At 42.2% G+C, this 26,816-nt stretch overlaps 1 protein-coding gene across 1 annotated transcript in view; it reads right to left on the minus strand.

The window, feature by feature from the left end:
• The window catches only part of SPATA13 (spermatogenesis associated 13), a 169,627-nt gene that overhangs the window by 102,401 nt on the left and 40,410 nt on the right, over positions 1-26,816 (minus strand).

Genomic DNA, 26,816 nt, shown 5'->3' on the forward strand with positions numbered 1-26,816 from the left:
AGGTGGGAACCAGCAGTTAGTGTAATGGCTATGTTGCTGGACTCCCACGTAGTCGACAGCAGTTTGCGTCCCGGACCCGGTGGCTTAAAACTCACGCCGGGCGCATCTGTGTGCATGCCCAAGATCCCAAGAGGAGAATGGAGGAGAAGGGATTACGGCGTGACCATCCCCCTGGAGGGTATTTCTCGCATTCTGTCTCTCTGTCTCTCTCTGTCTTTCTGGCGAGCACACAAGCCCTATAGCAAAAACCTCTCCCCAAAAAAAAGAAAAGAAAAGAAATGCCAGCCTGTGGTAATGTCAACACAGCTAATATGCAAACTAAGTGCTTAGTATAGGCAGGAAGTTGTGATGGAGACCAGGATGTGCTCAGCTATAAAATGCCCCCCGCCCCCAGCTCTAATGAGTGTGCCCTACAGAGCTCAGAGACACTTGGGTGGGAGGGACTAGCTGGAGAGCACAAGGCCCAGCTTTGCAAAGGAAGCGGCCTTCGTCAGTGGCCACTGTCAATCGATTCTAACTGACCAGGCAAAGCAGAATAGGGATAACACTGAAGAATTAAATATTCAGACACTAGAATTCAAATTAAACAGATTCTGCATCTTCTTTCTTCCTGTGGAGAGCACAAGGCCCAGCTTTGCAAAGGAAGCGGCCTTCGTCAGTGGCCACTGTCAATCGATTCTAACTGACCAGGCAAAGCAGAATAGGGATAACACTGATAACATGTTCTTCCCCGTCAGGTGGCAATGATGCTCTCCCAATATTTTCCATTAGCCCAAGAACACCCAGCCCTGAGTGCTAGTTTAAATGTCACAATGTCCTGGTCTCAGTAAAGGGACTACTGAATAAATGAATGAATGATAGGTTCTAATAGCTATAAAAGGCTATCGCTAATAAGTGCTTACTATGTGTCAGGCAGGCCCTTGAACTAACATCATGCCAGGGCCAGCAGGTGGCATAGTGGCTAAGGTGCCAGTCTCCCACACGGCTGACCACAGTTTGAGTCCTGGACCTGGAGCTTGAAAATCACACTGGGCATGTGTGCATGCACACCCAAAATCCTGAGAGAATGGAGAAGGGGCTGTGGTGTGGCCATCCCCCCGGAGCTGATTTCTCATTTTTCCTCTCTCTTGCTTCTCTCTCTCTCTCTCTCTCTCTCACACACACACACACACACACACAAACACACACACACAAACACATGCCTTACAGCAAAAATCTAAAAAAGGAAAACAAAACATGGCATTGAGTTTTCATACAAACCTAGGAGTCAACAGAATAGATCATCGAATGGGTGCTTGGGAAGTTGGGTCACTTGCCCAGCACCTGTACCCTCCAAAGCTATAATCTTCTTCACCACAATAACCTAACAGAGAGAAGGCCACAGATGGTCTGTGTGGTCCCAGCACCTGCCTCTGAACCCAGTGCCTCATGTCCCTGAGTAAAGTCAAATCCCAGCAGTCTGTAGATGCCAGTCAAGGCTTTCCCCTCCAGGGAGTGGAAAAGTAGGAGGCAATTATATAAAGACCTTGAGGTTGGGCAATTTAGCTTATCCCTCTCAAGTGCAGAATTTGACCTCATGCAGGGAGAAGTATGTCTCATCTGTTCCTACTCCCCACTTCTTGATTAGTTCATTGGCCCCACATCCCAGGGAGACCCACAGTTCAAGGGTTAACTCGATCTGGGAGGCTACACTAACTTAAACCATAAGCTAATTTCATTAATCAGAAGACTGATGGATCACCGCTTGCCCTCTGCAGTTGAAGGCCATAATGGAGAAACTAGAAGGCCTGAAGAACTGTGGGTTGCAATGAATGAGCCCCATAAGCAGAATCTTGATCATCTTCTCACTGAGACTGCGTATGAAATCTATCACCAGTTCCAAAATGAGTCCAACATTTGGTATCGCCTGTCCACCCTCCCTGGCTCTGGGAGGGATAGGGGACTATATTTGTTTCAGCATCTGGGAATCCTGAAAGGAACCAGACAGTTTGTTTGTTTAAATACCCACAGGGCATGTGTGCTCACCAGAGAGAGAGAGAGAGGAGAAGGACAGGGAGAGAACACCACCCAACGGGGCATGGTCATGCTGCAACCCTTTCTCCTCCATTTCTCCACTCTGTTGGGATTTCAGGCACACACGCATATATGCCCGGTGTGTTTAAGCCGCCAGGACGGGGACTCAAACCACTATCAGTGGGATTCTGCTTCCCTTAACTACTAGGCTATGGGGTCAGACCAAACCAGACAGTTTAATCAATCGGTTAAGTCCAGTTCTCAGGCACTGACTGACCAAATATTAAGTAGTAGTAATGGCTTTATTATGCCGCACAACAGATACAGAAGAGAAGGCATGGTCCCTGCCTTGTAATTTGGCCGGACGGGGACATCTTATTGAGATCACAAGTAGAGGGCGCTATGAGACCAAGGAGAACACTTCGAAGGACCTTAAGGGCTCGAGAGGGGCAAGGAAGCATTTGATTTAATGTTGAGTAGTTGGAGAATGTTCTATGGAAGACATGGGGCTAGACCTAAATACTAACCTTAGTACTGTCACATGGCTCTCGAGATCATGTCAGGGTCTGTACCTCTGTGCTGTCTACAAAATGAGAGGTACCAACATTTATGTAAGTATCAACCAACTAATTGGTTCCTGAGTCTCTACTGTGTGCAAGGACCAGTGCAGGCCCCATGATGGACTCAAAGCAGTGACAGGGTGCAGCCATTCTAGATGAGACACTGGCATAAACAAATGACAGAAGGTACAACTGGGAGGCAGCACATTAGCATGACCAACTAGTCTGGGCTGACAAAGGGGTAATGAGTTTCTCAGCATGTGGCACTTACAAGGCTGAAGCCAGAAAAATTCTTAGCAAACTGGAAAACTGGTCACTCTAGAGAAAGCAGAACATGCAAGTTGGAAGGATTGATCAGCGTAATAAAGTAGCAGAGAGTAAGTGAAAATGAATTTGGAAAAGACATTAGATTAACACCTAATGACTCTCAGAGACTGACTACAGGCATCACCTTCTCTGGGATTGCCTTCCTGAACCCCCAAGAATGACTGAGATCCCTTACTCTGCTTCCACAGGGCATTAGGCTTCTTACCAAGTTGTTTCACCAAATCATAATGAAAATTTTATATGGTCGCCTTCACCAAAAGACTGTATACTCTTTGAGGAGAAGAACTGTGTGCTCGATACACTTAGATTATTTATCCTGATCCAAACGTGGATCTGTTCTCCTGCCTTGTCTATAGCTCTACCAAAGAACAAGTCCTCATTATATACCACTACATTTTTCTAGAGTGAAGATGTTGACAATTTAGAAACACTAAAAGCGCTAAGTATTTACTCCTAAATTGTTTTAGGATTCTGATGCTGTAAAATACATGCAGAAAATCTGAGTTTCTATTTGGGGCAAACAAGCCTTCAAAAAAGCCAGCGCCTTACTATTTCCTTCAGGGGCAGAACAACGTGATTGTTGTGTACTGCTTAGAATGAAATTGAAAATCACGGAAAAAAGCTTTTCCTGGAATTTCTGAGTAACATACCAAGTTGCATTATTGAGAAATAATACTTTGACCCCTATTAACTAACAAGGGTTGCAATTCAAGTAGTGGTTGTGTAGCAAGTCTTACAAATCGTGAGAGCTCTGCCAGAGATATTTATGAAAAGAATTACCAGAAAGAATTTTAGATGGGAATATTGGGAAATCCATTGTCTACAAGCTGCATTTGGGGGTGGATGAACTTTAGAATAGAACATTCCTTCTCAGTCATAATGAGAATTTTCTAAAAGCAACTCTGATCAGCAATTTAAAATACAAGTGCTTAAACTCAAAATTCAGGAATATACACCAGGTTAAATGTAGATGAAAGGAAATTTCTGTAATATGCTCATGTAAATTACAAAGTTCATGGGAAAACAGAATTAAAGTACAGTTTTGGTGCAAAAAACCTAAAATCTATTTTTTCTTTCTTTTTTAAAAAAATTATTTATTTATTTTTATTCATTCATTCATTTTATTTTAATTTGACCAGAGAGAGACACAGAGAGAAAGAGAAGGAAAGTGAGAAAGCAAGCCACCAGGTCCAGGACTCGAACCGTGGTCAGCCATGTGGGAGTGTCCAGTGTCTTAACCACCACGCCACCCGCTGGTCCCAAAATCTATTTTTTCAATACACATTTTCTATAAGCCTTTTGAAGACCCTTCATATAGAAAATATGACACTAGAAGAAAATATTGAATTTGGAAATGCAAAGAAGTGAAAATACAGATCTGGGAATCAGTGCACTATAGAATATTGTCTTAGGAAACTGCTAGGCCCTCATTGTAAAGATTAGGACATTGAGACCAGTGAGGCTGAGTGATTTCCTGCTACTGTTAGAGTGAGCACAGGGGCTGAAAATCAGAGGGGCCAGCCCACCTGCACTGCCACCTACTGGCCAGAACGGTCAGAAATCAAGGTTCCTTGCCCTGCGGTACTCAGTGTACACCAAGTCCAAGAGATTCCACTGCATGTCTCACCAATCTGCTCAGGCAGAGCTGCCATCCCTTATCTCCAGCCTGTAGAACTTTCCACCTGGATGACTGCCTTGGCCTCCTGACTGGTGCCTGCCTTCTGGTCTGGCTCACCTCCAACCCGCTCCCCATTCTGCTGCCAGCATCCTTTCCAAACTTCAAAGGGTGTTGCATCACTTAATCCAGCGTCACTGGCTGCCTTGGGAACTCAAGATGATGTTAAATCTAGTGGGTAGGCCATAGCACAGTGGTTAAGTGCTGTTAAACCAGATTTTACGTGGTCAATCAAGGTTGGAGTCCCTGCCCTGGAGGCTTGAAAAACATACTGGGTTTGTTTAGGATCCTGACTGAGTGCTGAATTGGGAAAGGACTGTGGTGTGACCAGACCAGGTCCCATGGGGGCTGGGGGTAAGGAGAAGAGATTTTATCTCTCTGTTGCACACATCCACTGGCATTAAAAAAAAAAAAAGTCAAGCCTAGCACAGGAGACTTTTCACATAGCCAGGCTGTATTATTTGCAGGGATCCTTTTTCACACTACTGTGGCTTTTGAGTATTTCCTTATTTGCTCCAAGGTTCTTCCCCCAGCCATGGATGCCTCTCTGCGTTCCAGGGAACCTCCATTCCCAGGCTTCCCTGACAAATGGCTTCTGGCGAGGTGTGGTCAGTGGGAAGCAGTAGGAGATAAAGCAAGAGTGAGAGGAAGGAAGATGGCAAGGCACTTCTCCCTGTGTAGGTGGCTGGGGACAGGGTCAGGGGTAGGGCAGCTGTTGTGTCTGCCCTTTGACTCCAGGTAGCTCCACCTCACTAAGTCCTGACTCAGATAACACCATCTCCTTTTATCACCCATCCTAAAAGTTGGTAGCACCTTCCTGTTAAGTCTCTGACTTGCTTCACTGCCTTCTCTTTTGTTTCTCAGCTGCATGTGTGTGTAAAAAAAGAAAAGAAAAGAAAACGTATTGGGACCAGCTGATGGCATAATGGTTATATCACTAGACTTCCACGTATTCAACCGTAGTTCAAATCCTGGACCCTGCGGCTTAAGACTTAACTCCAGCTGCGTGTGCATTTGTGCCCAAGATCCTGAGAGGAGAGTGGAGGAGGTATTATTGTAGCATGGCCATTCCCACTCGGGGGGGGGGGGGTTTCTTGCTTTCTGTTTGTTTCTCTCTGACTCTCCAGTGAGCACACACACCCTATAGCAAACAACAACAACAACAAACAAACAAAAAAATCCCTCTCTCTTAAAAGAAAAAACAAAACCAAAAAAATCCTGTATTAATTGGATTCTGTCTAAAATACCCAGAGACACTTTTCTTTCCCTCACTGATAGATAAATGTGCTTTGTGCTTATTAATGCAAATTAACTTTCCCCACAAGGGACCCTTTTCCTTCCATCCTATGGCTACTCCCTTTCTGTGGGCGCAAGGCACTCTCACAGTGCTGTTCCAGCACTCACCATACTGCTCTGCCATTCTGCTCTCCTTGCCTGGTGTCTCGCTAATTTCTCTGCAGAGGCTGAGAGGCTCTTTGAAGGCAGAGGCCATGTCTGATTGCACCCTGTGTTCTCGGCCTTCAGTCAGCTCAGTGTCGGCATTCAGTCAGCTCAGTGACTGCCTGCTTGGGTGGATGAGGACAATGCCCTGGGTTTTGATACCTCAGGTCTGTCAACCTAACATGTGGGGCCAGACTGCTCTTTGTTGTGGGAGCTGTCCTGTGCTTTGCAGGATGTTCAGCAACAACTGTGGCCACTGATGCGATTAGGAAGAAGTATAATACCTGTAAAAATCCCGAAACTCATAAATACAGCATCAAGTAGTTTCAGAGGGCTTTCTCGGAAACTACTGAAATTCATCACTTTTAATCATGAAACAGAAGGTTCTGTTTATTGTTTAATGGCACTGATAGCCGATTTGAAAACATGTGTGATCGTGGGGGTCAGATGGTGGCACATCAGTAAACAGCAAAGCTCTGCCAGGCTGACCTACAAGGGAAGATTCTGGGTTTGTGTCTAAACACTCCCAAGTATGGCCAGCACGACAAGGCCCATGATCCAGGGCTGGCTGAGGCTGTGGGTAGATCGTGGTGTGAAGACCCTGTTGGAGGTGCTGATCTCCCTCACTCTCTCTCCTTCATTGGTGGAAAAAAATGAATGAATAAACTTTAAAATATTGTAATATTGTTAGCAGTGATAGGTACTTAAAGTAGAAAGTTCAACTTAATGACTGTTTACGTTCTATTATTGAAATTGTATGATCAAATCTTATAAATCATGTTTTAGAGATTCAGTTAAGAAGGAATTATAATATCACAGGACAGCGAATACTGATATGTTTGTTTTTTGCTATGGTGTATGTGCTCCTGGAGACAGACAGAGAGAGGGGAATGTGAGAAATCACCACCCCGGGGGAATGGCCACACCATAATCCCTCCTTATCCATTCTCCTCTCAGGATTTTGGGCACACATGCACATGCCATAGGATCCAGGACTCAACAAAGTCGGCCATGTGGGATCCAGTTGTCTTAACCACCATGCAACTGGCCAGCCTTTGACATGTTAATCATTATAATCAATTGGTCACTTTTTAACTACCAATACAGATGTTTCATCTTAATAGGTGATCATATTATCTACCAGCTTAGTAACTGAATATTTGAATTACACAAAATGTGTATCTGAGTTAATATGACAATTAAACATTTTGTATGGGACAGCAGATGGTATGGTGGATAAGAAGGCCGGATCCCACATGGTCAACTTCATGGTTCTAGTTCCAGACTTAGCTGCTAGAAAATCATACCAGGTGCATGCCCAAAATCCCAAGAGGAAAATGGAGAAGGGATTTCAGCATTGTCATGCCTCCCTGGCGGAGGGGGGCGTATCACTTTCCCTCCTTCTCTGTTTCTTTCCAGGAGCACCCAAACCCTACAGCAAATGAAAAAAAAATTTTTTAAACAAATAAAAGTGATTAAAAATGTGTAAATAAATGTTTCATAGTACACAAAATACAGTTTTTAAAATGTTCACAGATATTAGTAAGAATACATACTTTGATCTATAAGTAAAAATTAATCTGCAAGATCTACATAAAAAATGTCCAGAGGAACCTAAAATATCTATAATTATAAAAAAAAAGTCCTCTCTAAAATTATTTTTTTCCTCTAAAATACAAAATATTTCTTCTGTAAAATATTTCTTAGAAATACTTCTTAGTGCAAGTCATACTTTAACATTTTCCCGTAATCTTAGCACAGAGAAACTATTTTTACAAGTTTGTAAAACAAAACGAAAGTGGCATGTAAATTACACTTACGAAATAATTACTACTTTATGTGTCTTTGTCCAGGAAATTAAAGATAAGTACATTGATACTTTGGTTGAGAATAAGGTTCTCCACTTCACATCAAAAACTGTCACATTAACCTAACTTACATATACATTCTGGGTAATCTGAGTGCTCGATTACTAAGCTTCGGAGTCAATATGGCTGTGAAAGAAAATTAGATGTGTAGCTAAAATACATTCAGAAAATACTAAAAATATTTGACAGCAGTAAATGTATGATTTTATTGCAATGATAAGTGAATTTTGTTTTTAGTAAATGATAGTTTGGAGGTTATGAGAAAGCAAGTATTCGTGGTGATAAGTTAGTTGATCTCCTGTGTGGACAAGGCCGGGTCACTCTCTCCTTTCTCTTCCTGATAGCTCCTTTCTCTCATTCCAGTATCTTTCCTGACCTTGCTAAAATCAGACATCTGATTAGGAGCTGGGAATTCCTGTACCTCACATTTTATGAACAGGTTGTATCCTAAAGGATTACTGAACATGCACAATCTACTTCCCTACAGAATCAGGCTACATATTATAGTTTATTTGTTTGTTTATTCCATAAGTGTGTGTGTGTGTAGGGGTGCATCCCCATGAGGGTCCTCATTCCACAGTCCACCCCCAGTCTTAGCAGGCCCGGGTCACAGACACATGCAGGGAGGTTCCTACAAAAACCCAGGACTTTTCCCATGCGAGTATGGCTGTGTTTCCACTTAGCCACCACCTGACCCCTAAATATATTCTTATATCAGTCCATCAAATGAACTTACAATATAGCTATATTCAAATTTAACCATAATTTACAACATTTCTATAAGAGAATGAATCTACATTTCTACCATGGATTCTAATTCCAGGGATAAAATTGTTTTCCCTACTCTTCAGTCCTCATACTTTCCCTCTCCTTCTTAGCCCCAGTGCACACACCTCAGTAGAGGGAAAAGGCTCTTCTTGCATGGCTCTGCTATGCTCAGGATCTCTTCTGTGTGAACATGGGGGTAGATGTAGGAAAGGAGCCAGCAGCTCTGCCTTCATTTAACTATTCAATCATTTCAGGGTAATGTTTGTAATTTAAAGTACATGCAAAAACATAACCGGGTAAGTGTGGATGAGGTTGAAGAAATGCATCTTTCCTCATACAAGCATGTGATTGTCTTGGCACCTTATCTGGGTTACTGGGCTAAACCACATTCCTGTAGGTGAAGATGGTGTTTCTCAACGGGGATGGACACTTGCCCTGTCAATCCTGTAGGGTGATACAAATGAGGATTTGCAAGAATAAACTCTTCCTTCTGTTTCTGAGTTGGAGCTCTGGCAGGCACAGTGAGATGTAAGGGGAGGTAAGCCTGGGCCTGTACAACAAACCAGTGGTTGATGCATTCACTACCTGTCTTTCCCTTCATTATTCCCAAATGCTCAAGAAAGCTACAGCCTCTGAGTACCCACTTCCTCCATTCTCGTGGTAATCTAAGGGCTGAAGAGCTTAGGTAGCCTTCAGGAGAGCCACTGACCTGCAGTGGCTCTGGACAGCAAGGTTTTATGAGGGCCAAGTGGTGGTGCAGCAGTAATACACCTGGACTCACATTTGGAAGGTCTTGGGTTCACACCCTCAGACCTCCCTGAACATGATCGGGGGAGGTGCACACAGGCCATGATCCTGAACAGCTGAAACTGGGGGTGGATTGCAGCATGAGGACCTCCTCCCGGGGTCCTTGTCTCTCTCTCTTCCCCCTCCCCCACACTGAAGAAATAAATAAATAAAACTTTTTTTTTTAAAAAATGTGGCTTTATGTCTGGACTTCCTGCAGTTCATCCCCTGCCCACTGCCTTCCCTCCTGGTAAGACTTCAGCAGTAGCCACCAGAGTTAGGACTACCTCATGCTTATGACCAATGCCAAACTTGATGTCACCGTGGAGCCTGTGCCTCCCCCTGATTTACCATTCAGAGCCATGAATGCTTTCCAGATGGATGGCCCTAATCTTGAAGGCACTTTGAAGGTCACTGGAGCAAAAACAATGTCTCAGTTTCCTGGAGGCAGATTGGCTAGAATCCGGAGCCATGCGTGGCTGATTCACAGGCTAAGACACTCTGATAATGCCGTCAACACAGAAACACCACCCCCTCCCAATAAGGAAAAGCAGAGCTTTTATACCAGTGTTTAATTAGTCTTACTTAGTAGCTATTTATAAGAGCATATATTTGTGTTGTACACTCTCTGCATTTATTTTCATGTTCATGTTTTTTTAGTTTTTGCTTCTTGCATAAAATGTGTTTCCAGGCAGAGCCCTCACTTAGAGCATTGCATTTTGAGGAAATGAGATCAACTTTCTACTTAGTTTCCATCCAGGAGCCAATTAGGTCTTAATGTAGAGGATGTCACAGCAGCCGTTCTGTCACCGCTAAGGACGAGAGTGCAGAAATGGCCCACCCCCTACTCTGTTCAATCAGGTATCTCGTATTCTCAAATTAGTTTTACCTGTCGGGGCTGCTGCTGCAATGCCTCTTACTGTCTAATTGGACTGACATTTGGATACCGTTTCCCTGGAAGTTCTTCATACCTCTTGGCACAGACATCCTTCTTTAGGAGGTACATGGCAGTAAGTGGGATGATGCCGCCAATGAACACCACCAGCGCCACATGGCTCTGGTTCCTGAGCAGAGGTCCCCTCACTCACACCTCCACCAGTGGGACATGTGGCCTTGTCTGGCAGGGCAGATCTGTGGCCAGTTTGTTAGAGGTGAAGGCTCTTATCATCAGCCATCCTGGGGATACTGTGGTAGAACATGACGAATCCCTGGTTTTCAGGAAAACTGAGCATTCCATCACAGACAGCTCCTTGGACACAGAGCTTAATAATGCTTCAGATAGGTCGAACACTTGGCAAAGCCCAAAATGAAAACAAATGCTATAATCTGTCTTTTGTGAGAAATTCAAAACCAGCTTAGTTTAGGTGCCAGAAAAAACTACAGAATAACAAAGACTTGAATGTGTTGAACCTAAAAAGGGAAAGCGGAGCATGCAAGATGAGACAAGAGTTACCCTGTGCTAGGCAATGGCATATATCAAAGCAGAGAGTCTTCAGGCAATTAAGAAAAAAAATGAATTTGCTCCAGAGAGAGCAGATGGAAAGAACCCAGTGAAGACCAGACCAGATCACGGAGCGAATCCCTCAGTAAGCTCTAGCCACAGGTGAAGGTTGGGTAGGCAAAGGAGCAAGGTTCACTGAGGCTCAGAATTCCAGGGTTCGGTTCTTTGCTCTGACTAGCTCAGTTATGTGATCTGGGCTAGTCACATAACATCCTTGATCTCAGATTTCCCAATGAGATCCTAACATTTCTTGCAGAGTATTTTCCAGGGTGGTTAGAAAAACCAACTGGATTGTAAATGACTTATTCTCAGTGAAATCGTAGTCATTAGCATGGCACAACACCTTTCTAGGTAGAATGTCAAAGTCCATAGCTATAGATCATTGCTCATAGAAGATGGAATTCCAGGTAAAATTTTCTACATCAGAGAGAAGATACTTGGGACCAGAAGGTGGTATGGTGGTTAAGGCACTGGATTCCCACATGGCTAATTGTGGTTCGAGTTCTGGACCTCATGCCTTTCTCCCTCTCTCTCTCTGTCTCTCTCTCTCTCTCTCAGCCTATGTGTCCTGTAGCATGAACCCTATACCAAGTCAATTAAGAAGAACCATAAATAAAATTAAATGAATCATTCTTTGAAAACATTTTTTAAATAAGAGACTTGGTTGAAAAGCCAATGGATTTAAGCTTACTATATATGCATCTAAACTTAAGTAGAAGTAACATATCCCAGGTAGCCCTTGGGGTTCAGGAAAGGTACCCATATGAACAGCCCACTGCTTTGCGATTAATCCGCTTCATAATCCACACATGGAAGTCACTCTCATCTCTACTCCTATCCTGCCAGTTCAAAGGCCACAGCCTGATGGAAATGATGAGTAACCGGTATAGTACGGGCCCAGCGAGGGACTATCACAATGTAGAGTGGGAGAATGCAACTGCTTTTTCCAAAGAATGTCTCTAAAACCAAATAGCCTAATGCTATTATTTCATTTCATTTATTTATTTATAATTTGCTATAAGGCACATGTGCTTACCAGAGAGAGACAGAGAAAGAACAAGAAAAGAAGCACTGCCCAGGGGGGGATGACCATGCCCAAATCCCTTTTCCTCTATTCTCCTCTCCAGATTTTGGACACACTCGTGCACACTCCCAGTGTGTTTTGCAAGCTGTCTGGTCTGGGCCTTAAACCACACAGCCGACCATGTGAGGTCCAGCCCCCACTAACCACCATACTACTTGGCTGGCCCAACATTATTTCATTTTAAATTGGCTCTATTTTTTTCCCCATGAATATGGATAATATATGCCTTGGGACTCTTTTCAACCCTAATTGTGAGATATAAATAACAGACATCTCAAAATTTACAAGTAGTATTCTAAGTATCAACTTATAAGTTACTTGTTTAGACTTTAAAACACATTTTCCTGTAAGATTCTCATATTACTTCCCCAATACCACTTAGTTCATAATGTAAATAAACTGTTAATAATATAGGGAAGCCAGTAGGTGGCATGGTGGTTAAGGTGCTGGAGTCCCCTTGACCGGCTGCACAGTTCACTACCTGGACCTGGTAGATTGAAAAGCACACTGCATGTGTGTGCATGTGTGCCCAGAATCCTGAGGAGAGAATGGAGGAGAAGGGATTGCAACATGGCCATCCCCCATGGGATGATTTCTCTCTCTCTCTCTCAATGGTGCCTGAGTACAGTAGCAAAAAAAAAAAAAAAAAAAATCAAAAAGAGTAATAGAATCATTAAATCAAAACCACCAATCAGTCATACACTAAGCCATAAGTCATAATTCCATGGAAGATGAACTTAACTATTTGGCTTAGAACGCTGGATGGCAGCAGAATGGGAAAATGGGGAAGAGTTTTGTCCTCTTCCCAATATGAGAAAACAGCATTTTGGCATCCTCTGACCTTCATCTCCAGGTATTGGTCCTCTCTGAACTGTTCTCATCCTCTTACCTCACAACACCATCCCTAACAAAGCAGCTACTTCTGCTTCTTCTCAGTGTACAAATCTGCCCTAAACGTTGTGGAGATGGGAGAACCAAGCAGGCCGCTGCAGTCAGGCCTGCCGTGCAATCAGCTCCTCTGAAGTGATCTCCCAGTCCGACTTCTTGAGTCCACAGAATCTCTCAAACACTCTGAGTTTGCCGGGTTTGTTTGATTGTTGTTTTTCCTTACAATGACAGCAACATCAGGGCTCAGGAACAGTAAACTGTTAAGTCTCAGTCCGCCCATCCATTATACAGGGCCTGAATTTCATTTTGTCAGCATCTGGCAAAGTGGATGCTCAAGTGTATGTTCCAGTGTGACCAATTAAACTATAACTGAGTTCCAGGACCGGCAGTTGGCGTAATGGCTATGTCACTGGATTCCCACGAAGTCGACAGTGGCTCGAGTCCCAGGCCCAGTGGCTTAAACTCACACTGAGAACATGTACATGCATGCCCAGGATCCCGAGAGGAGAATGGAGGAGAAGGGATTGCGGCGTGGCCATCCCCCTTAGGGGGTGATTTCTTGCTTTCTGTCTCTCTGTTTCTGTCTGTCTGGTGAGCGCACATGCTCTATAGCTCAAACCTCTCAAAAAAAAAAAAATTGAGTTCCATTCAAAAGTTAATACTGATTTCACTGCTTTCTCATCGCCACCAACATAAAGTACCTGTCAAAAGTCTGTCCGTTTATTTCTTTTTCAGTTATAATTTTAGAACTACAATGATGTGGAAATCAACTCTGTAAGTCCCAACAGTCTCTCCTAGACTAAGCAAAATGATGCAACAGAGTCTGATGGTTTGACAATTAGCACTGCCTCAGTTGTCCCCTGAGAGGTTACATAAGCTGTGCACAGCTGCATGCAGCTGAGAACACCTGCTAAGGCAAGAAAGACTGTCAACATTTGAGTGACTATAATTTAGAAAGAGACCTTGATGTACTCCATCTAAATGAGATTCCTGTGGTCTGTTTCCTTCATCTTTTAAGAGAGAACCCTCATGAGACATCTTTCATTTACTCATTCAACAAACAGTTCCTCGGCTCCTCCTGGCTGAATTGGAGCAGACATACTAGGAGGAGGATGGAGCATGGCACATACCCTCTCAGCCCTCAGAGAGTGCAGACAGCTAGGAAAAGACTTAGAATTACATCAGTCCTGGGAGACGGTGGATGGGTTACCTCAGGGGACTCCCAGGTAGTTGACCACAGTTGAAGTCCTGAACCTAGTCGCTTAAAACCACACCACTCACATGTGTGTGCACACCCAAAATCCCAAGAGGAGACCAGAGGAAAAGAGATTGCAGCATGGCTACCCTCCCATTGGAGGGATTGATATCTTGCTTTCTGTCTCCCTGGCGAGTGCATGTGCCCTATAGCAAAAAATCTCTCTCTCAAAAAAAAAGGAAAAATTACATCAGTCCTTACGGTGTTATGATACCTGAACTCACCTCCTTCGGAAAGTCAAATGTCAAAAAGATGATGGACACCAGAAAGTGTCAAGGGCCTGAGACCGACATTGGCTGGAGGATGGTGGGCAGGGAGACTGATATTGGCTGGAATCGTGGGCCTTTGTAAGCCATGTGAAGGATTTAAGGTTTACTGGAAGAGTCTTCAGGAAAGGTTTTATCAGCAGGTGACCTAGACCGAGCAGGAGGAAGCAAGACTAGGAGAATGGCCAGGAAGGCTATTAGAACTGCCAGGTTAAGATGAAGATGACATGGCCTTGGGGACCAGCAGGTGGCGTGGTGGTTAAGGCGCTGAACACTCCCACATGGTCAACCGGGGTTCGAGTCTTGAATCTGGTGGCTTGATTTCTCATTTCCTCTCTCTCTCATTCTCCCCCTCTGTCTCTCTCTGGTCAAACTAAAAAACGAATGAATGACTAAATAAAATAAAATAAAAAAAGAAGGAGGTGAGATCAATATGGCCTGGTGACTAATTGGAGGTGTGAGATGAGGAGAAGGAAGAGACAAGAGTGATTCCAGTTCTCAGGAGGGGATGTAGACTGCTAAACTACAGAGGCCAATAACCCTGATGAACCCAGAGAGAGAGTAATGATAGGTAGATAGATAGATAGATAGATAGATAGGACACTCACATGTACACTTTGTATAAACAACTTCTGTCAATTTTACCTCAATAAGACTAGGGGATAAAAGAAAATAAAGAACATACATATTGGGTTGTTGGAAAAAGTCATGACATATTTTTACATAGGAAAACAAAGAGAAAAAATACATCATGACTTTTCTGACAACCCAATACACACACGCACACACACAATCACTGCAACACACAAGTGGAGATGCCCAGGTGTGATGGCAGCCAGAGCTCTGGACATGAGATGAAGATCTGATGCAACCCTGACACCTTGGAAGGTACAGAGAACCAGAGGGGGCAGGCCAGTGCACAGGCCAGAGAAACACCTCTGAGTGGAGAAGAGTGGCCAGGAAGAGTGAGCCCACACAGACACAGTCACAGCCACCCAAGGCAGATCTAGTCAGTGTGCACAGGCTGGGGGTTCGTGCCTTTCCTATGTGTCCTTCAGGTGAGCCCCTCGAGTGCCAAGAACAGAGTGCTGGTGCTATCCCCTTCTGGCACCTGGCTATACTTTATCAAATAACCTTTGGCAAAAACTGTCTTTTCATCTCTAATTTCCACAGCCCATAATTTAAAGGTGGCAATTTTGTTTCAACAAAAACACTGACCTTTTCAAATTAAATGAAATTATTATCTTACACCTCTGTCTACCAGAGATACCTGGAAACCTAACAGGTTTAATAGGAAACAGAGATGGCATTTACTCGATGGTCTTGTGCTCTACTAGTTCTCAGGCCGCATGCCCAAGTTGACTTGTTTCTAAGTAAGGTTCTTGAGCACCTATGTGGAGGCCAGGGCCGCCTCTCACTGATGTGCAGTCCTGAGGGTCAAGTCCCAGGAAGGCACCACTGACAGCAGGCCAGTTCTCCAGATTATAATCCTGTCCAGAAAACAACAAAAACATAGTGATTCCTGCGTTCCAGAAACTTTGTGCTTTCCACAAATTCAGTGACTTTAAAAAATTCATGGAAAAATAAAATTTAAAAAGTTTAGGGCCAGCTGGTAGTATGGGGGTTGGGAGAGCTAGATCCCCCCATGGCCACCTGTGAGATTCAAGTTACAGACCCGGTGGCTTGAGAGACACTCCAGGCACGTATTTTTGTGTTTTTAAAATCCCAAAAGAGAAATGGAGAAGAGACTGGGGCATGACTACCTTCCATGTAAGGGTACTTTCTCACTTCCTTCTCTCTCTCGCTGTCTCTCTCTGGTGGCACACGGACCTCCTAGCAAATTTTTTTTTTTTTTAAATACAAGTTTTATTGGGTGCAAAAGAACCTTAAATTCATGCATAGCTTTTTGGTTTGTTTTTTTTTTTTTTTTTACTTTTTTCTTTTTTTTTTTTTTGGAGAGGTTTTCACGTGCACTCGCCAGATAGACAGAGAGAGACATAGAGACAGAAAGTGAGAAATCACCCCCCCAGGGGGATGGTCACGCCGCAATCCCTTCTCCACCATTCTTCTCTCGGGATCTTGGGCACGCACGCACAAGCGCCTGGCGTGAGCTTTAAGCCATCGGGTCTAGGACGCGAACTGCAGTCGACTATGTGGGAGTCCAGCGACACAGCCATTACGCTAACTGCTGGTTCCCACTTTTTAACTTTACTCATGATAGAGCTGACACTTGCATGTTACAGTGAGGCAGGGCGAGGGAGGCACACCCTCCACAGGGTTGGACCCTACAGAAGGCCCCCTCCAGTCCACTGGATCCTGGGCACTCACATATGCACCTAGCATGTTTCAGGCAGACCGAGCCAGGGACTGGAACCTCTGCTGGCACGTGAGATCCGGCCTGCGGCAGTGCATTACTGCTACACTACAGTGCTGTCCCCTCACCCAAGTTTTTTACAATACACATTTTCTGAAAATTTTTTGGAGAGTCTTTGTAATTTTGGTAAACCTCAGGATAAAAAAAGAAAATCACCAAAACCCACTTTTAACAATGGAATGAAAATTTCCTTCTTGAAACTCTCACTTGATTTCAATTTAAACAAAGCACGGTGATGTCTGAAGTACCTGAGCTATTCCTAACTTTCTTTTTTCTACACAGAAATATCCTTTTCCAATTGGCTTATCAACACTACTTAATAAATGAAACTATCAAGTTTTTTTTTTGTTGTTGTTTTTTTTTTTTTGCCTAGGAGCTCTGCAAAAGACTGACTGAGGTCAGGCTTGGTGGTGCGGTCAGCAGTGAACTGAACTGCAGTACTGGAAGCCACCGGCCAATCACGGATCAGCCTGAAAACACACTGGATAACGGCCCAGGATCCTGAGGAGCTGGGGATTGTAGTGTGACAAGAACCTACTGGAAACACTTCTTTCTCTCTCTCATATGCACACAGATGTATTCTCTATCATGAATAAAATAAACTTTTAAAATAAAAAGTTTTAACTATGCACCAGGGTGCCATGAACTGAGGAAGTTTGGGGACTCCTGGACCAGAGGGTTAAACTTACTTGCAGCTAAAGATCAATCTGAAATCCCTAAGTCCCACTAGTCCTCCCCATGACTAACTGGTCAGTTGGAATAAAACCAATATGAACTGTTACCTGAATGGTAATGGAAATGAGCCTGGAAGAACTCAGACTGCACTTCCACTCGGGAACTCTAGTAGCACTATACTCACTATACTTAATTTCTTATTTCATTTTTTCAGTTTTCCTGTAGAGGCCTTTCACCTCTTTGGTTAGATTTATTCCTGGGTTATCTTATTTGTTTTGTACCTATTGTAAATGGGACTGCTTTCTTCAATTCTGTCTCAATCTGTTCATTATTGGTGTATAAAAATGCTATAGATTTCTGTGTATTGACTTTATATCTTACAACTTTACTGAATTTATCACTACTAGGAGTTTTTTAATAAATTTCTTTAGATTTTCTATGTATATAACCATATCATTTCCTTCTTTTTCCTATCTGAATGCCTTGTCTTTTGCTCTCTTGTCTGACTGCATCGCCTAGGACTTCCAGCACTATGTTAAAAAAGAGTGGAGAGTGGAAAGCCTTGTGTTGCTTCAGTTTTTAATGCAAAGGCTTTTAGCTTTTCCCCACTTAGTGTGATTTCTGCAGAGAGTCTATTATATGTGGCTTTTACTATGTTGAGGAATGTCCCTTATAGCCTCATTTTGCTGAGTCTCGATCATGAAAGATGCTGTAGTTTAGCAAATGCTTTTCTGCATCTACAGTTATAATCATAAGATTTTGATCTTTCTTTCTGTTAATGTGGTGATTTACATCTGTTGAACCATTCTTGCATGCCCAGGATGAAGCCTACCTGGCCATGGTGTATAATCTTCTTGATGTGTTATTGGATTCGGTGTGTTAGTGTCTTGCTAAAAATTTTTGTATCAGTATTCATCAAGGATATTGGCTTGTCATTTTTTGTTGCTGTTGTTATGTCCTGCTCTGATTTTGGTATCAAGATATAAAGGGTTTATAAAATGAGCTTGGAAGGATTCCTTCCTTTTGAATGTTTAGGAATAGTTTGAGGAGAATGGGAGTTAGCTCTTCATTGAAAGTTTTGCAGAAAGTAATCTGAACTTGGACTTCTCTTTCTTGGGAGATTATTTATCACTGCTTCCATTTCTTCACTTGTTACTTGTCTATTTAGGCTTGTCTATTTCATCCTGATTCAACCTAGGCAGCTTGTACTTGTCAAGAAATGTATTCATCTCACCTAGGTTTCCTAGTTTGTTGTCATATAGTTGCTCATAATATTCTCTCACAATTTTTTTATATTTCCAATATATGGTTGTAATATTACCAGCTTCATTACTGATTTTATCTATCTAGTTCCTTTCTGTTTTTCTTCATTAGTCTAGTTAATGGTTTATTAATTTTGTTCATTCTTTCAAAAAACTAGCTTTCATTTCGTTGATTTTTTTTTTTTTTGGTAGTGTTCTTTTATTCTCTTATTTATTCCAGCTCTAATCTTTACTATTTCTTTTCTTCTTTAATTTTTGGGTCTTTTTTGTTGTTGCTTTTCCGGTTCCTTAAGATATGATATTATTTATTTGCCATCTTTCTATTTCTTGTTGTGGGCACAATGGCTATAAACTCGTCTCTTATGACTGCTCTTGCTATGTCTTGAAGGTTATGGAGAGTGGTGTGTTCACTGTCATTAACTTTAATGAGAATAGCTTTAATCTTTTTATTTCATTCTTAATTTCGTCAGTAGTTTCAAAGTCATTCAGGAATAGATTGTTTAGTTTCCATGTTTTTGTGTGTTTTCGAGGACTCTTTCTGTGGTGGATCTGAAGTTTAATTACATTGTGATCAGAGAATATACTAGGTATAGTTTCTCTACTTACAAATTTACATAGGCTTGTTTTATGGCCTATTAATTGGTCAATCTTTGACAACGTTTTACATGGGGATGAGAAAAAAGTGTATTTTGTAGTTGCTGAATGGAATACTCTATATATGTCTGTCAGGTCCATTTAGTTTATGATATCAATTAATTTCTGTGTTTATTTATTTCTTGTCTTGATGATCTATCCAGTGATGAAAGTGGGGTGTTGAAATTTCCAACAATTATCATATTGCAGTCTATATCTCTCTTTAGACCTAGCAGTATTTCTTTTACATATTTGGGTGCCCTGGCATTAGGTGCATAAATATTTATGATTGTTACTTCTTCTGGATAAATTAAATCCTTTTAGAACTATGTAATATTCTTTGTCTCTTCTTATGCTTTTCTATCCTGAAGTCTGTTTTATCTGATATCACTAGCACAATTCCTGCCTTTTTTTTCATTTCTGTTTGCATGAATTGACTTTTGCTACCCCTTCACTTTCAGTCTATATATATCTTTGTCAATGAGGCGTGTTTCTTGTAAGCAACATATAGTGGGTTCCAGTTTTTTCATCCATAGAGCCAATCTGTATGGTTTAGTTGGAGAATTTAATCCATTAACATTCAAGATTACCATTAATCCATGTGGACTTAGTCCTGTCATCTATTTTTTTTTTTTCTTTTCTTCCTACTTGTTTTGTGTTCTATTTATCTCCCTTTAATTTTCCAGGAGTAATGTTCCATTAAGTATTTCCTGAAAGGCAGGCCTACTTTTGGTGAATTCTTTCAGCTATTGTTTACCTAGGGACAATTTTATTTCTCCATATCTATTAAGTTTTCTAAGCTGCTGAGTCTGGGACTCAAACCACACAGTCAGCCATATGGATCCAGCTATCTTAATCACCAGCTGGCCCACTCTAGCCTCTTAACCATGTAATTTCAGTTACAAAATTGTCGAGCCAATTTTGACAAGAACAAGGTTTGTCACTTCCCTGTTCAAAACTTTTCAACAGATCCCCGGCAGGCAGTGCTGCTCAAACTTTTCCTCTAAAAGAGGACTGATAATATCAATAGATTATATATAAATACACACACACACTCATCAAAAAGTTCAAGGAAAATGCTGGGCCAACTGGTGGCTTAGAGGTTAAGGCACTGAATCCAACATGGCCAACTGTGTGGACACAAAGGCCTGAAGAAACACACTGAGTACTTATGCATGCATGCCCAAAATCCCTTAAAGAGGGAGATAAAGTGACTACCTACCACAGTGGATGCTTTCTCACTTTCCCTCTCCATCTCTCTGTCTATCTCTGGCAAGTGCACATGTACCCTCTGACGATTATTTTTTTTTAAGTCTATTATTTTATTTAACTTTATTTATTATTATTATTTTCCAGTTTGATCAGAGAGAGACAAAGAGAGAGAGGGAAAGTGAGAAAGGAAGCCACCAAGTCCAGGACTTGAACCACAGTCAGCCATGTGGGAGTCCAGCACCTTTATCACCACGCCACCTGCCAGTCCCATGGTGATTATTTTTTTAAGAAAAAACTATGCGTAGATTTTAAGATTTTTGTGCACCAAAACAACTCATATTTTAATTTCATTTCCCCATGAATTATTGGTAGTCCCTCATGAATGTCTGTGTATATGTGTGTAGAGAAAAAGAGAGAGAACATACCAGTTATTCGCATCACTCACAACTATCTTCTGTTAACATGCCCATTTAACAAATGCAAAAATCTAAAATTAGGTAGGTCCTAAGGCCACAGAGTAGAAAGTGCGAGAACCAGCATTTGTACCAGGTAATGTGGTCACAGCATCTGAGCTATTAACCCACTGCACTCTCCCTCTGCTGGGTCAGGATGGCCAGTTCACACCTTGGGCAACAGGCTCAGGGAGCAGAAAATCCCTGTAAAGTTCATGGTTTATCTTTGTAAGTCGCAAACATTTTGGTTATTTTTTCATAAGATATATCTTTATAAGAAAGGCAACTTTCCAATATACAGTCATTTAGGATGGCTATCACCCAAAACATAGAGAATAACAAGTGTTACTGGAGATGTGGAGAAATTAGAACCCTTGTGCACTGTTGGTGAAAATAAAACGCTATAGCTTCTGTGAAAAATAGTATGGCAGTTCCTCAAAAAATTAAACATAGATTACTACATGCTCTAACAATTCTACATCTGGGTGTGTGTTTATCTATAAAAAGACTGAAAGCAAGGGCAGGAACAGGTATTTATTCACAACGTTCATAACACCGTTATTTGCCAGAGCTCACAGGCGGAATATTCATCAATGAATGCATTGTTAAGCAATCTGGTGTGTGAGTGAATGTGCGTGTGTGTGTGTGTGTGTGTGTGTTTGTGTGTAACAGGATTTAAAAAAAAAAAAGCCTTAAAAAGAAAATGAAATTCTGATAGTAGCACAATATGGCTAAACCTTCAGGACATTATGTCTAGTAAAATAAACCAGTCACAAAGGGAAAAGTAAGTGATGCCACTGACCTAAGGCACCTAGAGTAGTAAATTTATAGTGACAGAAGGTGGAAAGGTGGATCCCAGGGAGGAGAGGAAGGGGGGGGATTATTGTTTAATGGGCACAGTGATTCAGTTTGGAAATATGAAAACATTCCGTAGGTGATTGTGAACTTAATGCCCCTGAATTGTACATCTAAAAATGGTTAAAGTGGTAAATTTTATGTCACACATTTTATTACAATAAAAAAAAATTAAGATAAAAAAGATCTTGGCCAGTCCTGTAGCTCAACAGTTAGGAATCCAGATCCCGCACAGGAGATGATGGTTTGAGAAACATGCTGTTTGTATCCCAAACCCTAATGAGCTAGAGAAAGGGAAGAAAAGGGATTGAAGCATGACCACACCCCCATGGGGGGTGCTTTCTCTCTTTGTCTCACTGGTAATTTAAAAAGAAGCTCTCGGCCCAGTTGCATTGGCAAAGGCAGTGTAGGACACCACCGTGCGATGCTGGAGCAATATGGACAGTCCCTGGGTATGGATCCTGGGTCAACCTGAAACTTGCTGGATGCCCATACCTGGAAGGCCAGGAGGAGATTGCAGCCTGGTGGGACCCTGTCAAGGGTGCTTCTCTCTCTCTCTCATAAAACAAAGCTGTAGCTTTAAAAAATAAATAAAAATAGAAAAATCAATGCTTTGAATAATTTATCAGTTAAATTACTTAAACTTTTTGAAAATCCATTTGATTCAGGAAGATTCACTATTATCCTATTTTAAATAATACCACAATGTTTTCTTAAGATTTTCACCAGCAAAAAGGGGACAACACTAGCACTCTTGGGGGACTGAGGTGAGGACTAAATGCTATTCATGTGACAGTGCCTGATGTTCAACAGGCATTCTGGTTAGCTTTGCTGTTACGACACACACAGCCCTCTGTGATCTGTCTCCTGCCTTATCTCCCGCTCCAGTACAGGGACCGACTCTTTCAGGAAGTGCAATTCCCCTGATAGCTTCCTGCCACTGACAGCTCCTCCACTAAACCATGACGCCAGGCAGCAACTCGCCGCACACACCCCGCCTTACGTAAAGTCATGTTTGTGCGGGACTGACACATCCCACTAGGACCACTAACTCCTTAAAGACCGGACCTGTGTTAGCCATCCTTAGCCACAGCGTGTATGGAGAGCAGTATCTGGCACTGAACGGCAAGCAGCTCAATAAATATTTGATGAAACTTTCAGGGCCTCTTTGTAAACATCGGGTTTGGATGTCTACAAAGTAAACTTATCCTTGTGTGGAAGGATTACAAAAATAATCCTTACTTCATGAAATAATAATAATAAAAGTACAGATTCTTCTTCTATATATACACCAAAAAAAGAGAAAGAGAAATAGATAAAATAGATATGACAATTGGAGAAACCACTGTATTTAAGTCCCAGAAATACCCTATTCTAATCCTACCTTCAGGATTGGTCATGAAATGATTACAAGGCCCTACACAGCTGAAGTCAAGTTGTCCTCAATACACACATGACTATCAGGGAAACCTACATGTCTAGTCCTTAATGAGAAATTTAAGAAAGCAATGCATAGGGCCAAGGCAGTTCTGTCCCTTTGTGACATGACACCTGACTCGTATGACCCAGTCAGTTACCAAAACAGTCTTTACAAAACACAAGGAGGCCTTGGAGGCTTCTTCACGAGGAGTTTAGAGAAGAAATATGAAAAACCTTGAAGAATGAATCATCGGTGCTTTTTTGCCTGTCTTGTTAAGTATTGATCACCCTGACGCTAATTTATGTCCTCTACGGGATGGTCTTCAATGCTTTTAGGGAGGAGGTGCTAGGAAAGTGACAACTCCGAGTTCAACTCTGAGTTCAACTCCAGAAACCCTGACAATAAAAATCTCACCTCACTCCTAGCAGTTAGATACTGCTTCCTCAGTTAGGGTTTTACTGTCTCCTTACCAACGACTCTACTCCTAAATTGGGTTCGCAACGGTATGCTTCAAGGTTTAGACCATTTTTATTTCACAACATAAGCGGTGTTCATAACATTCTTCTAATCTCCTGGGAATGCTCTGCTACCTCTGCTTAGTAGAAATTTCTTATCTCAAAGAATAAGACATTAAAAAAAAAAAAGAAAAGAAACCTGTGTTTCTTTTACCTATGTCTTTTGAATAGAAATACTGACTCTGTTATCCATTATTTAGGAAGACTCTCTCCTTCTACTCCCTTCAGGTTTAAACTTCAACTTTATTTATTCCCCAACCTACACATATTTTTAAAAAAAAAAAAAAAACAGGTTAAAATCACAAGCACTTTCTCATATTCTACCTTAAAGTACAAGTGAAACTAAGAAATAGAACATATGTCTCCAATGGAAGCCAGTGCTGGATGCCTGATCCGGCACTGGTGTGGACGAGAAAGCTCTCGAGCAAACACTTGTCCCTAGGCGAGGCTCAAGAATGTGCTGTTCTCTGCAGGAGCAACGGCCCTCTATGTTTGTGGGCAAAATATTTACTGCTGCTGGGCCACCTATTCAATGTGGCTGCACAGTTCGGCAAATAAGAGAGGGCTTTGAGGTTCGGTCTCAGGAAGATCAAACTCTTCTGCAGAATGAGATCGTTACTGTCCCTCTGAACCTAAATCCTGGACAAATTAAAAAATAAGCCACAACAAATAATATCCTTACCTACTATCATTTTAATTTTTTAAAGTCAGGGTCTTGCTGTGCTATGCTGCTGCCCAAGCCAGCCAAGCTCAAGATCCTCCTGCCTCAGCCTCTTAGAACACCGGGATAAGAAGGATGCACCACCACGCCCCACCTATAGTTTGGACCAGGAATCAAACCTGGGCCTCTCGTATGGTCCCAGCCTGTGGAGCACAGTGTCTCAGCAGCATGTGCCACCACATGTGGGTCCTTCCCAATTATCTTTAAAAGGGCAAAGATCAACTTAGATATAGCAAAGAGTACAGGAATCATATATGGTAGAGTCGCTTATTCTACTATATAAAAATAAGTATTGCTGGGACCAGCAAATTGCATAATGGCTATGTGGCTGGACTCCCATGTAGTCAACCACAGCTCGAGTCCTGGACCCAGTGGCTTAAACTCATGCCGGGTGTGTGTGTGTGTGTGCCCAAGATCCTGAGAGGAGAATGGAGGAGAAGGGATTGCGGCGTGGCCAATCCCTCTGGGGGGTGATTTCTCGCTTTCTATCTCTCTGTCTCTCTGGTGAGCACATGCGCCCTATAGCAAAAACCTTTCCAAATAAATAAATAAATAAATAAATAAAATTTATGGGGGAAAAAAAAAAACAAAAAACAGAATTAAAGTACCAGTTTATTTTGGTGCAAAAACACTTGAAATTCATAATACGCGTTTTCCATGAATTTTGTGAAGATCCTGCACATAGTCTAAAAATGCAATCCTGGGACCAGCAGTTAGCATAATGGCTATGTTGCTGAATTCCCATGTAGTCAACCGCACTTCGAGTCCCGGACCTGGTGGCTTAAACTCACGCAGGACGCATGTGCGTGTGTACCCAAGATCGCGAGAAGAGAATAAAGGAGAAGGGATTGCAGCGTGGCCATGCCCCTGAGGGGTGATTTCTTGCTTTCAATCTCTCTGTTTCTCTCTGTCTTTCTGGCGAGCTCACGCGACCTATAGCAAAAACCTCTCCCAAATAAATAAATAAAAAATGAAAATGTAATCCTGACATAAACAACAGAAAAGGTCCTACATCGCTGCTTTAGGAACAGCACCCACCTTAGATAACTCACTTTTGCTCATGTTCATCTAACTTTGTTGAACTACAGAAACGTCATTACAACAGTTTCCATGCCTTAATGACAACATGAGGGACAAACCCACACCATACTATCCAGGCTTTGCACAAGGGCAAAGAAAAAGGGACTTAAAACAAATTGACCTCCTTGCTTGGCCATGAATTTTCAAATTCCAATCAGCGCTTATTTAGGAAACTATTGTGAACTGCCAAAGGGATGAAATAGAATAGCACCTCTGTAGTAAATCCCAAGTCAATGTCCACAATTCCTATATGGGAGATTCCTGTGGATTTTGTTAAACGGGTCAGAAGGATTTAACAGCAAAGGGTTTTGAGACTTCCAGACTCTTTTTTTTTTTTTTTTTCATTTCTGGATCATTCAGCAAAGCAGTTTGTTAACTGAAGTAAGGTTCTGTTTCATTGTAAAGAGACTACCTATGAGACTCTGTGAAGACTTAACATTTAGTTCAGTGAGTTTAGAAACAAAATGAAAGAATAGGAGGGGAAAGTGGGAAAAAAAGAAACCCCCCCACAAACCCACCAGCCACCCAAAGAAAGGCTATGGCCACACCATAATTCCTTCTCCATTTTTCTACCTTTTTATGATTTGAGTATACACACACACGCACATACAGCCAGTGTGTTTTCAAGCCACTGGATCCAGGATTTAAAACACACTGTCAGGCGTGCGGGGTCTTGCTCCCTTACCAGCATACCATGGAGCCAGCCTAAAAGCTCTGTTTTTAAGAAGTCATATATGGAGTGGGTGGCATGGTGGTTGGGGTGGTGAACTCCTACATAGTGGACTACGGTTTGAGTATCAGACCTAGTGCCTTGCTTTCTCACATTCTCATTCTTTCTCACTTTCTCTCTCTCTTTCTCTCTTTCTCTCTTTCTCTCTCTGGTGAGCACAGAAATTAAGTACATTTTTTTAAAGCCAAATACACATTTATTGGGACCTTAAGTCCAGAAATTCTGCCTCTGGGAGATCCCATGTCCACTGAAAGAACTGGAGAACACATTGGAAAGTCCCAAGGATCCTAGTAATTTTGGTGGAATTAATGGACACTTTTTTTTTTTTTTTAAAGGTTTTTGCTGTAAGGCGCATGTGCTCACCAAAAAGACAGATAGAAACAGAGAGACAGAAGGCGAGAAATCCCCCAGGGGGATGGCCATGCCGCAATCCCTTCTCCTCCATTCTCCTCTCGG

Source organism: Tupaia chinensis, unplaced genomic scaffold (assembly GCF_000334495.1).
Source record: "Tupaia chinensis unplaced genomic scaffold, TupChi_1.0 Scaffold000634_1, whole genome shotgun sequence".
NCBI classification, from domain to species: domain Eukaryota; kingdom Metazoa; phylum Chordata; class Mammalia; order Scandentia; family Tupaiidae; genus Tupaia; species Tupaia belangeri.